The sequence below is a fragment of the Scyliorhinus torazame genome, chromosome 8 (genome assembly GCF_047496885.1).
Source record: "Scyliorhinus torazame isolate Kashiwa2021f chromosome 8, sScyTor2.1, whole genome shotgun sequence".
NCBI lineage: Eukaryota > Metazoa > Chordata > Chondrichthyes > Carcharhiniformes > Scyliorhinidae > Scyliorhinus > Scyliorhinus torazame.
In genome coordinates this window covers 109,354,582-109,372,285 of record NC_092714.1, presented here as the reverse complement: position 1 = coordinate 109,372,285, position 17,704 = coordinate 109,354,582, and the positions used below count along the sequence as shown (strand labels likewise).

At 47.3% G+C, this 17,704-nt stretch overlaps 1 protein-coding gene across 6 annotated transcripts in view; it reads right to left on the bottom strand.

Moving 5' to 3' along the window:
* LOC140428034 (rho guanine nucleotide exchange factor TIAM1-like) overlaps positions 1-17,704 on the bottom strand; it is a 473,602-nt gene that overhangs the window by 382,788 nt on the left and 73,110 nt on the right. For 2 of the 6 annotated variants that reach the window (XM_072514010.1, XM_072514008.1), the window contains exon 2: positions 10,746-10,798. The exons of the other annotated variants lie outside the window; for them this stretch is intronic. The gene's annotated coding sequence lies outside the window, so the exon portion shown is untranslated. The remainder of the gene's footprint in view (positions 1-10,745; positions 10,799-17,704) is intronic. 6 annotated transcript variants of the gene reach the window in all.

The following is a 17,704-nucleotide window of genomic DNA, read 5'->3' as shown; positions in this document are numbered from 1 at the left end:
ATCACAACAATGGCGAGAACCAAATGGTGAACCCAGTCAAATTGTCATTTGCAGCAGCTGTTCATCTATTTCCCAGCATCAAGCCACTGGAAACACTCCAAGAAAACACCCTCTCTTGCAGCCGTCTGCATTGCAGTCATGCATTATTTAAGTCTAATAGCACTATTGTAGACTGCATGCAGGAATGTTACTACAATGCAAAACAACATATAGTGTTCATTAAATGTTCAATTTGTCCACTATTTTAATACATAATTTGGGAACTGTGAACCACCAAAACTGACTGCAAGATTCCCAGGATGGCCATGATCCACCTCAAAGGATTAATCTAACCACAGCACAGGCATGGGGACATCACTCCCAAACTTATGATTATGAACTTCCATGTGATTAAAAACTAGAGGCGCTATTCCTTTTCCCTTTCTTCCATTGCCCGATGCAACTCCCAATTTGCAACTGTACATAAAAGCATATAGACATTTCTCAACAAAAATAGGAAAATAGTGTCCAGTAAATTACCACAAGGTTATAGTTTATAGTTGTTATCTTGAAAAGTGCAACTTTAAATGCAACAATGATAAACAAGCAAGATTTTCCCATTACAATCTATGTACAAGCTGTAGAATCTGTCTTATCTGAAAAAGCATTACAACATTATACCCTGTAAATTGAATACTGTATGCTCCTAAATTATTGTACTAATCTGTCGCTTCGCTCACTTGCCAATGGCCGTGCTTACCGCCCTACTCACCGATTTCCTCTCCCGCTCTCTAGTTGTGAGCACTGTACTAAAACTGCAAGGAGCCCTTTCTAAACTATATGGAGCAACAGTTAGACTTGCAAAAAGCAAGGAAGGTGAGAATGTCACTGATTTTAAAAGTTGGAGGTTTTTTTAATATGGTTTTGCAGCAAATTGCTGTTGTGTAGAATTCTGAGGCATGTTCAGGTGATGAGAAGGCAGAAACAAGTGAGGGAGCGAGAGGAACTGTGAGTGGAAGGGTCATAGTATCATAGAATTTACAGTGCAGATGGAGGCCATTCGGCCCATCAAGTCTGCATTGCCCTTTGAAAGAGCACCCTACTTAAACCCACACCTCCACCCTATCCTCGTAATCCCATCTAACCTTTCGGACACTAAGAGGCAATTTAGCACAGCCAGTCCACCTAACCTGCACATCTTTGGACTGTGGGAGGAAACCGGAGCATGCGGAGGAAACCCACACAGGCAGAACTTGCAGACTCCGCACAGACAGTGACCCAAGCCGGGAATCAAACCCGGGTCCCTGCGCTGTGAAGCAACACTACTAACCACTGTGCTACCGTGCCAGGTCAGGAGGGAAGCAGCAAGCTGGAGGGTTGGGGGGCAGAAAGGGCAGCGAGCATCAGGGGGCAAGAGACACCAATTTGTTCATTCAATGCAACAATGGCCACTCCCCGAAATGTTAAAACAAAACTCCTGATGCTAAGTGCACACACTGACTCCATTATATATGTGATGTTAAATTGGAATCACTTAAAAAGGAGACAATTTAAAGTCGGGAATGACTGAATCTCGACGCCTTGCATTATCCCGTTTGTTGCATGAAACAATGACAGTGGAATTGTTGATTTATCATAATCATTAATCTCCATCAATTAGACTGCAACAAACATGCCATGAGATATGCCATGAGGTGAACTTTGGAAACCGTTAGATACAAAGTCACCTGTTCCTCCCAATCATTTTACACTCATGTAATTTCTCAAATTATTCATATACCAAATCCACAAATGCTCTCCGAGACAAATCTATTTAATTTGCATTTGAATGAATCAATGCTATCTGCTTCCACAATCTGGATAGTTGGACATCACACTCAGAAATAATGTCCCCTTATAATAAATCTGAGGTTAGTTGCAGGAATGTGTGAGATGCATACTGAGCAACTTGTTCCTCCTGCAGCTCCAATTCTAATGGCTGCACAATGTTGTGCCGAGCACAGCACACCACAATCAATTTGGAAACTTTCACTGTTCAGTGCTGAGGAGTGTCTCCAGATCAGTCCAGGCATCTGGATCACATCTTGAACCTGCCAATCATTATGCAATAACACATCTAGTTGTCATATGGCTGTTGTTTTATCTCTGCTGGGCTTCATTAGTTGGATCCCTCAAAGTGTCAATGCTCAAGTTAGAAAGAATTATTCTTTGTCTCTATCAAAAACTAAGAAGGAGGGGTGTTCGCAGATAACTGCACAATATTCAGTACCAGATATTAAAGCAGTCCTTGCAGGAAGACCTGGGCAACATTGAGGTTTAGGCTGATAAGTGACAAGTAACATTTGCCCCTCACAAGTGCCAGACATTGGCCATCTCCAACAAAACAGCATGCAATCATTTCCCCTCGAGAGATACCATTGCTATACTCCCTACCATCAACAACCTGGGGCTTACTACTGGCCAGAAACTGATATGTACAGTGCTATGCACATGGACCTATGGACAGAATCAATACCAGAAAAACTATAAATAGAACAGAACTGAAGTCAGTTGAGTGGGAAACATGATCTTTACATTATGGTTTACAATAATCTACGGGCGCATGACCAATATCGAGAATCTGCATCCAAAATAAATAAGATATTAACAGCACTTTTCAATATATAGACACATTTAAAATACTGGGTTCATTTCTGGTACCTTCATTTGATGAATGATATGGATGATCAGAGAAACATAGCAGGAGGGCATTCAGTTCATAGAGTTTGTCCCAGCTCTTCTGAAAATTATCCAGCTGGTCAGACTATCCACTCTTTCCTCTTATTTGTTTATTTTTCTCTTCAAGTATTTATCCAATTCCCCTGTGAAAGCTGCAATTGCATTCTTTTCCACTACCTGACAAGACATTCCAAATCCTAACCAGAGTAAAAATAATTTTTCTCATGTCATCCCTGGTTCTTTTGCCAATCACCTTAAATCTATGCCCTCTTACATCAAACCTTTAGCCATTGGAAACAGTTTAATTTTACTTACGCCATCTACAGTTTATCCTTTTGACAAACTGTCAACCCAATGTGGCTTTAAGCCCCTCTTACCATTTCTAACAGGGTTTGGTTTGAGATTGCAGCTAAGAAGATCTGCAAACGGTTCAAAGGAAGGGAAAAGAGTGCTTCTCAGCCTAAACAATGTTAGTTATGCAGACAGGCTGAAAAGGGGAGTCTATTCACTGTAGGTCAGTTTTCCCAATAGAAATCGCTGAATGGCCATTGTTATTGTCATGAGACACAGGTAAACATCATAGCACATACATACATACATACTGATGGACAGATCAACGGACCAATCAACACACACAACACGACAGCCAATCACAGGCAAGAGCATACACAGTACAAAACAGGGAACACGACACTTCCTGGGCACTCGAGGACGAGACAGCACAGAGCTCATAGCAAGCCACTCAGACATCCACCATGTGCTGAGTGCCACTACAAGATAGAATTAGGAGTAAGTCCACAGATTCAAGGGTTATGATCGAACCTCAGTAAATAGATGTTTGAAATAAAACCGAGTTGTACCATTCGCAACCGTGTTGGTTCGTCTGTGTAGCAGAGTACCCAACACGTCATAGTACCAGGAGTAACTGTGGTACCTACCTACAGATCCTCCGGTATCTGCCATCCTGCGCCATGGACACCGTCAACACACTGCAGCCGCTGCAAGTCGCTGGAAACCTCGGCGTTAATCGGAAGCTGTTCAAACAGCGCTTCCAGTTCTTTCTGGAAGCCAACGAAAAGGAGAGCGCTCGGACACCAGAAAGATCACAATCCTCCTCACCACGGCAGGTCAACACGCCATCCATGTCTACAACTCCCTGGTGTTCGCGGAAGGTGAAGACAAGACCAAATACAAGACGGTCCTTCTCAAGCTCGACCAACACTTCAACGTCGAGGTCAACGGGAGCTTCGAGAGGTATCTCTTCCAGCAGCGCCTGCAAGGTAAGGATGAGCCCTTTCAGTCATTCCTTGCGCATCTCCGTATCCTCGCGCAGTCCTGCAGTTACGACACCACCTCCGATTCCATGATTCAGGACCAGATCGTTTTTGGGGTCACCTCGGGCACTCTACGCCAGCAGCTCTTAAAAATAAAAGGCCTCACCTTAGCCTCCGCAATCGAAGCCTGTGTCCTGCACGAAAACGCGACAAGCCGCTATACCCAATTTCAGGCGGCCGAAACGGCGTGGCAGGGGTCCTACGCGGCCGGATCGGCGAGGCAGGCGTCCTACGAGGCCGAACGGGTCCAGGCGATCGAGTTCCTCCCGGCCCACGGCCCGGACGAGGGCAGCCATTTCACTCACTTTCCGAGGCCTCCCGCGCTTGTGCGCGCCAAAATCGACGGCAACACTCAGGAGCGTGATGCACAGGCGCACTCGACGCAAGACTGAACTGCGCATGCGCGGTGGCGCAACGAACGCCATGACGTCACGACGTACGGCAACTGTGGAGCCGCACATTTAAAGCGGCAATGTCCGGCATGACCCCGACAATGCCTCCGCTGTGGCAAGGTGGGCCACTACGCTGCCTGCCAGGTCGAGCAGCTCAACCTGCCAATGTTCCACAATTCCGACAACCTCGCAGGGATGTGCAGACCATTCAGCCTCCTCACTACGAGTCGTGCCCAGACGATATCCAGACCAGTGACACAGACGACCGGGACGCCTTCAGTATTGCGGTCATTGATGGGAACCGAATGTCTCCAGCCAGGACCCACCAGCCGATGCAAGTTAACACTGTCAATCCAGGTGATAAATGGTGTGCCACCCTAACGGTCAACCGATCACCGATAACATTCCGTCTGGACACTGGCGCCTCCGCCAACCTCATAGCATGGTCAGCCTTCTACGCCATGAAGGTCAGACCACCAATTTGGCCGTCCCGTTGCAAGATGGTCAATTACAACGGGAATGTTATCCCAGCTATGGGATCCTGCCAGCTCCAGGTGACACACATTCGAGATAGTCGGATCATCGAAGGACTCCCTGTTAGGCCTCAGGCATGCAAGGCTCTCCACCTCGTGCAGCAAGTCCACGCTCTGTCTCCAGAAGGCACATCCGACTTCCCGGATGCAGAGTTCAGGGCACAGCTCCAATCGCTCCTCACCCACAACCAGGAGGCATTTGAGGGCATGGGAACACTGCCCTACACCTACAGAATTCGGCTCAAACCGGACGCCACCCCGGTCATTCATGCACCTCGCAGGGTCCCAGCGCCACTCAAAGACCGCCTCAAGCAGCAGCTGCAGGATCTCCAGGACCAAGGGGTCCTATCCCGGGTCACGGAGCCCACGCCTTGGGTCAGCTGAATGGTGTGTGTAAAGAAGCCCTCCGGCGAGTTCCGGATCTGCATTGATCCAAAAGATCTCAACGACAACATAATGAGGGAACATTACTCCATACCCAAACGGGAAGAAATCACGAGCGAAATGGCCCGGGCTAAAATCTTCACAAAACTGGATGCCTCGAAGGGATTTTGGCAGATCCAACTGGATCCGTCCAGCCGAAAGCAGTGCACCTTCAACACCCCTTTCGGCAGGTTCTGCTACAACAGAATGCCATTTGGCATCATCCCGGCATCCGAGGTCTTTCACAGGATCATGGAGCAGGTGATGGAAGGCATCGAAGGGGCGCGTGTCTACGTGGACGACGTCTTCATCTGGTCCACCACACCACAGGAGCACATCTATCGTCTCCAGCGCGTCTTTGCGCGGCGCATACGCGAAACGGCCTGCTCCTCAACCGAGCCAAGTGTTCTTTCGGCCAAACCGAGCTAAAGTTCCTGGGGGACCACATTTCCCGGTCAGGGGTCCGTCCGGATGCAGACAAGGAGAGCGCCATTACAGCCATGCTGCAGCCGGCAGACAAGAAAGCAGTGCTACGCTTCCTAGGCATGGTCAACTTCCCGAGGAAGTTCATTCCCAACCTTGCCTCCCACACGACGGCTCTGCGCCACCTTGTCAAGAAGTCCACGGAACTCCAGTGGCAACACACACACCAGCAGGAATGGGAGGAGCTCAAACTTAAGCCCACCACAGCACCAGTATTGGCGTTTTTCGACACATCTCGTGACACCAAATTTCGACTGATGCCAGCCAGTCCAGCATTGGGGCGGTACTCCTACAGCGGGATGACACTGCGTCATGGGCCCCAGTTGCCTATGCCTCACGGGCCATGACCTCCACAGAACAGCGCTATGCGCAGATCGAAAAGGAGTGCCTGGGCTTAACCGGGATAGACAAGTTCCATGACTACGTGTATGGTCTCCCCCGATTTACCGTTGAGAGTGACCACCACCCCCTGGTCAGCATCATAAATAAGAACCTGAACGAGATGACCCCTCGCCTCCAGCGCATCCTACTTAAACTTAGGAGGTATGACTTCCAACTGGTCTACACCCCGGGTAAAGACCTTATCATTGTGGATGCCCTTTCTAGAGCAGTGAGCACACCGCCAGATTCGGAGGGGTTCGTCTGTCAGGTCGAGGCGCAGGTGGCTTTCACATCGGCAAATCTGCCAGCTGACGACTCCAGTCTGGCTCGTATTCGCCAAGAGACTGCGGTTGACCCCCTTCTACAACGGGTGATGCGCCACATGACGGGAGGGTGGCTCAAAGGGCAGTGCCCGCAGTTCTACAATGTCCGAGACGACTTGGCCGTCATTGATGGTGTCCTTCTAAAGCTGGGCCGGATTGTGATTCCGCACAGCATGCACAAGCTGGTCCTCAACCAACTACACGAAGGCCATCTGGGGGTCGAGAAGTGCAGACGGAGGGCCCGAGAGGCGGTGTACTGGCCGGGCATCAGTGATGACATTGCCAATATGGTGCTCAACTGCCCCACCTGCCAAAGGTTTCAACCAGCGCAACCTCCTGAAACGCTTCTGCCCCATGAGCTGGTGACGTCCCCCTGGGCGAAGGTGGGTGTGGACCTCTTTCACGCGCTCAGTAGGGACTATGTAATCATTACTGACTACTTTTCCAACTATCCAGAGGTCATACGCCTGCACGATTTGACATCGTCCGCTGTCATAAGGGCCTGCAAAGACACCTTCGCTCGCCACGGCATTCCGATGACTGTCATGTCGGACAATGGGCCCTGTTTCGCCAGCCAGGAATGGTCATCCTTTGCTGCCTCGTATGGCTTCACACACGTGACATCCGGCCCTCTGCATCCCCAGTCCAATGGAAAGGCGGAGAAGGGCGTTCACATCGTCAAGCGGCTCCTCTGCAAGGCTGCTGCTGCCGGATCGGATTTCTGCCTAGCCCTGCTGGTCTATCGCTCGGCCCCACTAGCCACTGGCCTCTCACCAGCCCAGCTGTTAATGGGTCACGCCCTCAGGACCACTGTGCCTTCCATTCACACACATTTAGCTACACTCAGTACACATCTCTATTTATGACCACATAGGCACATGTTTTTGTAAAAATGGGAGGATGTCATGATATACAGGTAAACATCATAGCACATACATACATACATACTGATGGTCAGATCAACGGACCAATCAACACACACACAACACGACAGCCAATCACAGGCAAGAGCATACACAGTACAAAACAGGGAACATGACACTTCCTGGGCACTCGAGGACGAGACAGCTCAGGGCACAGAGCTCATAGCAAGCCACTCAGACATCCACCATTGGCTGAATGCCACTACAAGATAGAATTAGGAGTCGGTCGACAGATTCAAGGGTTATGATCTAACCTCAGTAAACAGTATACAACTGTAAATAGATGTTTGAAATAAAACTGAGTTGTACCATTCGCAACCGTGTTGGTTCGTCTGTGTAGCAGAGTACCCAACACTTCAGTTATGATGACACCGTTTTAGTCACTATTTATTTATTAATTCATGGGATGTCGGTATCGCTGGCTAGGCCAGAATTTGTTGCCCATTACTAATTGTCCTTGAGAAGGTGGCTTGAGCTGCCCTCTTGAATCGCTTGGCGTATGTACACTCAGGTGGTGTTAAGGAGTTCCAGCATTTTGGCCCAGTGACAGTGACGGAACAACAGTACTTATTGACTTGAGTACCTTGCACGCAATATAAACTTCAGTCTGAAACTTTGCAGTCTTTAAATCACAAACGTTTTAAATCTGGCAGACATCTATCAGACACATGACACCTTAGTGCAGCTTTTACTTTTTGTCGAGTAGCTGTGAGCAGTACTCTGACTTCAGAATGATTGCTAAGAATGCTGACTCGCACAATGGGACATGCCCCTGTCCTCCATCCAGACTATGATTAGTGCTAGTCATTATTGATTGGGTTTGTTTTCTTCTGCGAGTCAGGAGCAGTTATTCCAATTGATGAAGCAGATCTTAAGAAGTGTTTGTTCAATATAGTTTTACATGCAAAACACAGAAATATCTAGTCATGGTTAAAGGGCAACATTATGTAATGCTACCATGCAATTGGACATTGAGCTGTTCAAGTCGACTCCCAAAAGGCCGCTCACTCTGCTTATGAGAGTGACTGGCGCTTATTAAAAAACCTATACTTACCTTGCTGAGCCCCGGTATGGTGGCAGAGTGGTTAGCACTGCTGCCTCATGGCACCAAGGACCCAGGTTCGATCCCGGCCCAGGGTCACTGCCCACGTGGAATCTGCACATTCTCCGTGTCTGCGTGGGTTCCAACCTCACAACTCAAAGATGTACAAGGTAAGTGGATTGGCCACACTAAATTGCCCCTTAATTGGAAAAGAAAAGACTACCTTGCTGAGCTTGGGAACCTTGGTTTCCAATGGACTTCAGACTTTCTGAGCATGAACAGGCCGAGAGTAAGCAGATGACAACAAGAGGTCCCAAAAGGAAGTCCCAGGTAAGGGACAAAGACAGGGGACAGAAACCAGGCCCAGTTAAGTCATGGAAAAGAGAGGAGGAGAGCAACAGGCTGCAATAATAGAAAAGGCTGGAGGGAGCAGACTTTAAGTGAAGTGGATTTGAGACAAGCCCTAATAATCGAAGAGGGCTTAGAAAACCCTGAAGATCCAGGCGGCAGCCGAACGTTGCGTATTATGAGGTGTTTCAGACGTCAAGAAGTAACTCTCATACTAATGGTGATGATGTTATATTAAAGTTAAACATTTATTAAAATAAAAAAAGAAATTACACTCAAAAACACAAGAACATCTTTGCACAGTTTTTTAAAATAAATTTAGAATGCCCAATTAGTATTTTTCTAATTAAGGGGCAATTTAGCGTGTCCAATCCACCTATACTGCACATCTTTGGGTTGTGGGGGTGAAACCCACGCAGGCACGGGGAGAAAGTGCAAATTCCACACGGACAATGACCCAGGGCCGGGATTCGAACATGGGTCCTCAGCGCCGCAGTCCCAGTGCTAACCACTGCGCCACCGTGCTGCCCCAGATAGTGGAGAAAAAAAGTAAAACTCATATTCCTGACACAAGACAATTGCCAAACATAAGTTGAAACTTCCCAGGCAATTCCCATGCAGTTTTTGCACGGCAATTCCCATGCAGCACATATACCAGGGGTACCTCTGGGGTACAACCCTCCAGTGAAGAGAAGAACAGGGTCACAGTCTTCAGAAAAGCAGCAAAATTAAGGGGCAAAAATTACAATGGTGTTTTCCCTACTATCCAGTCGGATAAGGAGGTCTTGTTGACATCTGGGTAGCTTTAGCACAATAATATTAAAGGTTTATCTTCAAGTTGTTCAGAAATCCTGGAATTCCTCAATTGGGGCGAAAAAATAAAATTAAAGATTCTGTATTCTTCCTGTTTTATGGTTTTCTTGTATTATAGAATTGTTTGGCTTAACTCTGCCACAGAAAGCAACCTGAAGGAGGAAGTAATATTGTATTAATACCACACCAGCAATCCTGTTGCATCATGCGTGACTGAAGCCAAATATTTATCAGCCCCATAACTATAGGTATTGATTGTCCTCCTCATCTGTTGACAGTCCTACAACAAACTGAGGTTTTTCCACAAGTCTCTTGACTTTTTAAAAAAACGTTAAATTACTGAGCTACCCTGATCTAAGAACTCCAGTTCAGGAAAAAAATACAAGTATGATTAATTACCTAATGCAAACAAGTTCAGCCATGCCTTAATAGAACACATTAAAGATCTACATGAATATACCAAATATAATACAAAACAGGAAAGTATGAATTTGACTGCTGTTGGACAAATGCCAGACAACTTTCCACTCACACCCATGTAACCAAAGTGCTGAAATCCTACATCATGCAATTAGGTTGTACAGCTACTGTGTGAAAACCCCAGGGGGATTCAAGAAATGGAAGTATTCTGAAAAAGTCTGTGTTAAAAACATAACTTAGAAAACACATGTGCAGGACATACTGCCCTTTTTTTCACCATCAATAGAATAAAAAGTGAACTAGTATTTTATATTGTCATGCCCTGTACAGGCAGGAAGATAATACAAACTTTAATGCAATTTTTTTTTAAATGAACACTAAAAGCTGCTTAAGATAGCTACAGCATATTATGTGACTTGGCAATATGCAACTTCGGACAGTCCTATAACTCAAGCAAACACCTAATCACTTCTGGGCTATAACAGTCACTTGTGAAATTCACACATCCCTTTGTTAAAGATATACCATCAACAGAAAGGACCATGGACAATAGAGAGACATTGACACTCATTACATGCTGGACAATTATGAAATGGATAAAGAAGTTGATTAGCTATCTAATTCAACACTTACTGAGAATCCCTTGATTTTGCAAGACCTGCATTCCAGCTAAAGCATCAATTCATCTGAAAGATTATGAAAGAGAGTGAAATAATTCCAGTTTATAATAGCATTGTTTTTTAAATTTCATTTGCATCTAGTCTGTATGTGCAGTGTGACAGAGAATTCACGTTTTCAACTTCCAAAGCGAGTGTACAATAATACATAATCTTATTTGTTTTTAAATGCCTGAAAGTTTGATGCTAAAATTATTTTTAATTGGCATAAATCACCAGGTAATAAAAACACTACCTAACACATTAAAATACTTAGATCATGAACAATAATAAAATAGGTAACTTGTTTATGCTATCACAGGTAGAATTTACAGTGCAGGAGGCCATTCAGCCCATCGAGTCTGCACCGGCCCTTGGAAAGATCACCCTATTTAAGACCATACCTCCATCCTATCCCTGTAATCCCACCTAACCTTTTGGACACTAAGAGGCAATTTAACATGGCCAATCCACCTAATCTGCACATTTTGGGATTGTGGGAGGAAACTGGAGCACCCGGAGGAAACCCACACAGACACTGGGGGAAAGTGCAGACTCCGCACAGACAGTCACCCAAGACCGGAATTAAACCCAGACCCTGGAGCTGTGAGGCAGCAGTGCTAACCACTGTGCCATCCAGAGTTTAAGAGTTAGCATAAAACCACAGGAACAGTCTGATTCAGTGAGTATGATGATGTCATAGCTTCCAGACAATGTCCCAAACACTACCATCATTATCCCTGGCTATGTCCAACCAGCAGGACAGATCTACCAGAGGACACAGGAGCAAACAGTATATTTGCCCTGGGATTCCTCAACATTGACACCAGACAACATGAAGTCTCATGGCATCAGGTTAAACATGGGCAAGGAAACATCCTGCTGATTACCACCAATCACCCAACCTACTCAGCTGTTGATCATAGAATCATGGAATTTACAGTGCCATTCGGCCCATCGAGTCTGCACCGGCCCCTGGAAAGAGCACCCTCTTAAGCCCACCCAAACCCTGTAACCTCAGCTAAACCTTTTTGGACACTAAGGGCAATTTATCATGGCCAATCCACCTATCCTGCACATCTTTGGACTGTGGGAGGAAACCTGAGCACCAAGAGGAAACCCACGCAGACACGGGGAGAATGTGCAGACTCCGCACAGACAGTGACCCAAGACAGGAATCAAACCTGGGACCCTGGAGCTGTGAACCAACTGCTAACCACTGTGCTATGCTGCCCACTGATGAATCAGTACTTATCCATGTTGAACACTAACTGGAAGGAGTATTGAAAGTGGCAAGGACATAGGAGGTACTTTGGATGGGGGACTTCAATCCCATCATCAAGGTTGGCTTGGAACGATCAAGCTGGCAAAGTCCTAAAAGACATAGTTGACAGACCAACTCTACAGCAGGTGGTGAAGGAATGACCAAGATAAACCGACTTGACCATCATCCTCACCAGTTTTTTCTGTTGCAGATGCATCCGTCCATGACAGTATTGGTAGGATGACCACCATACAGTCCTTTTTTCTCTTTTTAAAAAAAAATTAAAGTACCCAATTCACTTTTTTTTCCAATTAAGGGACAATTTAACATGACCAATGCGCCTACTCTCCACGTCTTTGGGTTGTGGGGGGGTGAGATCCTCCGATCCGATAGCTACATCTTGGGACACTTGGGAGATCCCCGACGTCTTCGAGAACCTCCCCAGGATGATGGGTTGGCTCTTGTGGGGATAAGGGGTACCCTCCGAGATCCTGGCTGATGATGCCAGTGCCGAAGCCGAATGCCGATTGGCAATTTAGCGTTGCCAATCCACCTACACTGCACATCTTTGGGCTGTGGGGGTGAGACCCACGCAGACAGGGGGAGAATGTGCGGAGAGCCGATAACAGGGCACGAGTTGCCACCTTCCCTATGAACGGTATGCACTATTTGTACAGCATGCAAGAAACAATACTTTTCACTGCATACTAATACATGTGATAATAATAAATCAAATCAAATCAAATCAAATCTGTGCTGTCATTGAGCGGTGCATCAGATTGCTGAAAATGCAGTTCCAATGCCTGGTCCGCTCTGGTGCTGCACTGCAGTATCCCCCCCCCCCCCCCCCCACTCCCCCCCACTGTATCCCGCTTTGTGGTGGTTTGCTGTGCCATCCACAACATGACACAGCAGCGGGATGATGAGCTGGAGGAGGAGAAGGAGGGGGAGGAGGAACACGTGGCCTCGTCTGAGGAGGCGGCGGGCCAGGATGGGATGGAGAACGAATCCAGGGAAGATCTGCAGGAGAGGCTGGAGGGTGGAGGACAGGTGGCAGCGAGGATCCGGCATGCCCAGAGGACTAGGGAGGCCCTCATTCTCACCCGATTCTCTTAGGGCAAGGTTTTGTCTGTCGCCGCAACCCCTCACCCCCCCAATCTCCTCCGTTTCCCCTCACTCCTCCCTCACCCCCTCCATACCCCCTCCATTCCCCCCCTTCCTCCCTCTCCCTCCCCCTCTCTCTTTCCATTCCCCTCCTTCCTTTCTCTCTCCATTCCCCTCCTTCCTCCCTCTCCCTATTCCCCTCCCTCTCCTCCCCCTTCTCTTTCCTCTCCCCCCCCCCCACATTCCTGTGTCAGCACTGTGATGGGCCTGTGTCAACACTGTCAGCGGGTCAATATACAAGGCAGGGGAATGATGATCACCCACTGTGAAGTAAGCTCTGGTGCTCCTCAGTTCATGCCAAAGTCTGACTCCTGTTTTTCTGCTGACAGCGCGCTCACAACCATCCTTTGAGTGGGGTCTGTATCGGGGGCTTTTGATCTTGGACATTGCGCCCAGGGTGGGATCGCTGTGAAGATTAACGTGACAGACGCTTCACATGTATGGTGTGTAACATGTTTTAATAGTGAACATTGGACAATTCCATTTCCCCAAGCTGCAAAGTGGCCCCCTCTGTGCTCCTCAATCTTCTTGACATGCGTGGTCTAGTGCTACATCTAGTTGTGTCCCCAGGATGCCTATCCGAGGTGGAGGCAGCCTGCTGCTTTTTGGCCCCCTGGCATTTGATGCCCTTGGCAGGCATCCTCTGGAGGGCCTTGAGCCGGAACCCTCCAGCCAATGTACCAGTCTTCATCGGCTTCGCCGTGTCACCCTGTTCTGCCTGCTGACCTGGAGATGCGACGGTGTCAGGAGGGCTGGATCCGGATGAACTAGAGACCGCCATTATCTCCTTGGTGGCGGGCCCCAGGTTGGCCTCCAGCGTATCCTTGTCCCTGGTGATGCCCGTAGGGGGTCTCCATCAGATGGAGAGGCAAACAGAGTAAGCTTCGGAGGACTCTGTGTCATCTGGTTCAATCAGTGTCCTGGTGCCTCCCTGTTGTCTGCACCATGGTGTTGATGCGCTCAGCGATGTTCCTCAGTGACTGAGCCACACTCTGCAGTTCTCCGGCAATGTCCACCTGCGAATGGAACATGTCCCTCAGCGACTAGGAAATGATGCTGTGGTCCTCAGCCATGGTCGTCACAGACTGGGCAGTGCCTTGGACATCACCACTCAAGATGCTGACCTCGTGCTGCAGGCTTTGCACTGCGGTCGCCACCCCAGCAGTGATGGCCTCGGTGCCACGTATTGTCGGCATCATCTTCTGCAACCGTAGCCTTTGGGACTCCACCAAGGCTGACTCCCTTGGATGTTTCTGCCTCCACCTGGTGTGCCTCAGCAACTGTGTGGTGCCTACGAGATTGTGCCCCAGGTGGCATGGGTGGGCAACGCAACTGGATTTGAAAGGGTTGTACTGGTGGGTGCCAAGGTAGTGCTGAGGAACAAGCACGAAGATCGGATGTGGGGAGGGTGCGAGGTGTCAGCCATTGATTCCTTACCCTTGCAGCTCGGTGATGGTCATTGGTCTTTTTCAGACATTTGATGCTGGCCCTCCTGGTTGTGCTGCCCACACTGACAGCTACTGCCACTCTCTCCCAGGCTGTATTGGTAGCCCTGCTGCTGGCCCTCCGACTCACTCAGGAGAACAGGATGCCCCGTCTCTCATTCACAGCCTCAAGAAGCCTGTCAAAGTCAGCATCCTCAAAGCGAGGAGCAGGTCTGTCCACTGCCATGCTCGTGTGTTGACTGGGAGTGTGCAATAAGGGAGCGTTTAAAAGCAGTGCCTCCTTGTTAGCGGTAAGACACTGAGCCGTGAGTCTAGCGAATCAAACAGCAAGACAATCAACAATGGCAAGAAGCTCGTGGAAGCTCATTTTCAGCACTAATTTCTATTAAAAATGGCCGTGATCTCGCCAACTCGGCCATCGAGAAAACACCCAAAATTACACTGAGAAATGTTTCTGTTAAATTGCACCCATTGGTTCTTTTTCCAATTAAGGGGCAATTTAGCGTGGCCAATCCACCTACCCTGCACAGCTTTGGGTTGGTTGTAGGGGTGAAACCTACGCAGACACGGGGAGAATGTGCAAACTCCGCACAGACGGTGACCCGGGGCCGGGATCGAACCTGGGTCCTCGGCTCTATGAGGCAGCAGTGCTAACCACTATGCCACCATGCCACCCTCCACCCATTGTTTCTGATGATGCTGAAAATTTCTTAAAGCAGATTTTATCCTCATTACACATGTGAAATGCTGGATGGATAAAATGTTCTTTGTTAGATAGGCAAAGGTCATTAAATCATGGGATCAATGCAGTGCAGAAGGAGGCCATTCGGTCCATCACATCTGCAACAACCCTCCGAAAGGGTTCCCTTCCTAGGCTCACTTCCCCGCCCACCCAGCCCTATCCTCCATAATCTAATCTGCACATCCCTGGACACTGAGGGGCAATTTAGTATGCGCATTTTTGGACTGTGGGAAGAAACCAGAGCACCCCTTGGAAACCCACGCAAACGCAAGGAGAACATGCAAACTGCACACAGACTGTCACCCAAGGCAGGAGTTGGGCCCAGGTCCCTGGTGCTGTGAGGCAGCAGTGCTAACCACTGTGTCACCGTGCCACCAGGTGTTCATAAAAATCTAATCAAATCTGCCCGAAATTGGGCAGCACGGTGGCGCAGTGGTTAGCACTGCTGCCTCACGGCGCCGAGGTCCCAGGTTTGATCCCAGTTCTGGGTCACTGTCCATGTGAAGTTTGCACATTCCCCCTGTGTTTGCGTGGCTTTTGCCCCCACAACACAAAGATGTGCAGGGTAGGTGGATTGAACACTCTAAATTGCCCCTTAATTGGTAAAAATGAATTGGGTACTCTAAATTTTTTTTAAAATCTGCCTGAAATTTAAAATTCTAATGTTTAAACAACTGTGCTATCGTACGAGAAAATTAAGCATGTTGAGTGTGTCGCACTGCTGACCGCTAACCCAATTTCTACATGTATTCAAACTGCCAATTCTATTCATCCTTTCCCAAAACTCTTTCCACGAGGCAGCTGAGAATTTAATGCTGCAGATGGAAAAATTAAATATTAAATTTAAAAAATTATGTAGACAGCCTACAAACCTGTTGTCCAATTGTCACTTGTGTAGCTGTTGCATTACAACAAACATTTACAGTTGCTCTTTGATGCTTCAATCTAACTGCATTTTGCCCTGGTCCCAATATAAAACTGCACTGGATTTGACTTCTGTTGTCCTGGGAGATCTGCTTTCGTGTTACCAAATATTTTAAATAATAGAACAAATCTAAAGTAACTTGGATGCTTTTGGGTTATCCATCAACGACAGTGCACTCAGCAAATATTAAAAATTAAATGATCTCATTGAATATGACGAGCTTATAACTTGCTGCAAAACTATAAATATACAAACCATGATTTGTATGCTTCCAATGGGTGCTCAATTTTCATACACAACAGAACTTAACTCATCTATCAAGACACTTCAAAACTGCGCAAATATAAAACAAAGCTTGCCTATTTTGAGAGAGAAAAGCCAAATGCTCAATTTCCACAAACAAAAATAAACCCAACAAGATTATTAGTATTAGGATTTGAATTACTGCAGAGACGGTGTGATATTCATGTAATCTGTTTACAGTACTAGGGTTTAGATTTATAAATTTATTTTAAAATTATTTTAATGAATAGACGTTTTCATGAATTCCATTGGTTCTGGAATAAAAAAATCTAAGTTTTTGTGAAAATTTAGAGTATCCAATTCTTTTTTTTCCAATTAAGGGGCAGTTTAGCGTGGCCAATGCATCTACCCTGCTCATCTCTGGGTTGTGGGGGGGAGACCCAGGCAGACACAGGGAGAATGTGCAAACTCCACACGGACAATGACCCGGGGTTGGGATAGAACCGGGATCCTCAGCGCTGTGAGGCAGCAGTGCTAATCACTGCATCACCATGTCACCCTAGAAAATTGGAAGTTAGTACATTTCGCAGCACTTTTCAAGAGGGCGAGTAAAACAGGTAACCACAGGCCAGTTGGTCTGACGTTAGTTGTTCAGAAAGTGCTGGAATCTATTACGAATTAGGTCCTAACAATGCGCTTAGAAAAGCATATTATGATTAGAACAAGTCATCATAGTTTTACAAGGGCAGCACGGTGGCGCAGTAGTTATGGCGCCAAGGTCCCAGGTTCGATCCCGGCTCTGGGTCACTGTCCAGGTGGAATTTGCACATTCTCCCGTGTTTGTGTGGGTTTTGCCCCCACAACCCAAAAGATGAGCAGGGTAGGTGGATTGGCCACGCTAAATTGCCCCTTAATTGCAAAAATGAATTGGGTGCTCTAAATTTAGAGGAAATAAATAAATCATAGTTTTACAAAAGAGAAATTCTATCTGACCAGTTAACAGGGCCCCAAATAGTCAGCGGGAAATTGAGGAGCAAATATGTAAGGCGATTACAGATAGCAGATAGCTGCAAGAAAAATAGGGTGGTAATAGTTGGGGACTTTAACTTTCCCAACATTGACTGGGACAACCATAGCATTAGGGGCTTGGATA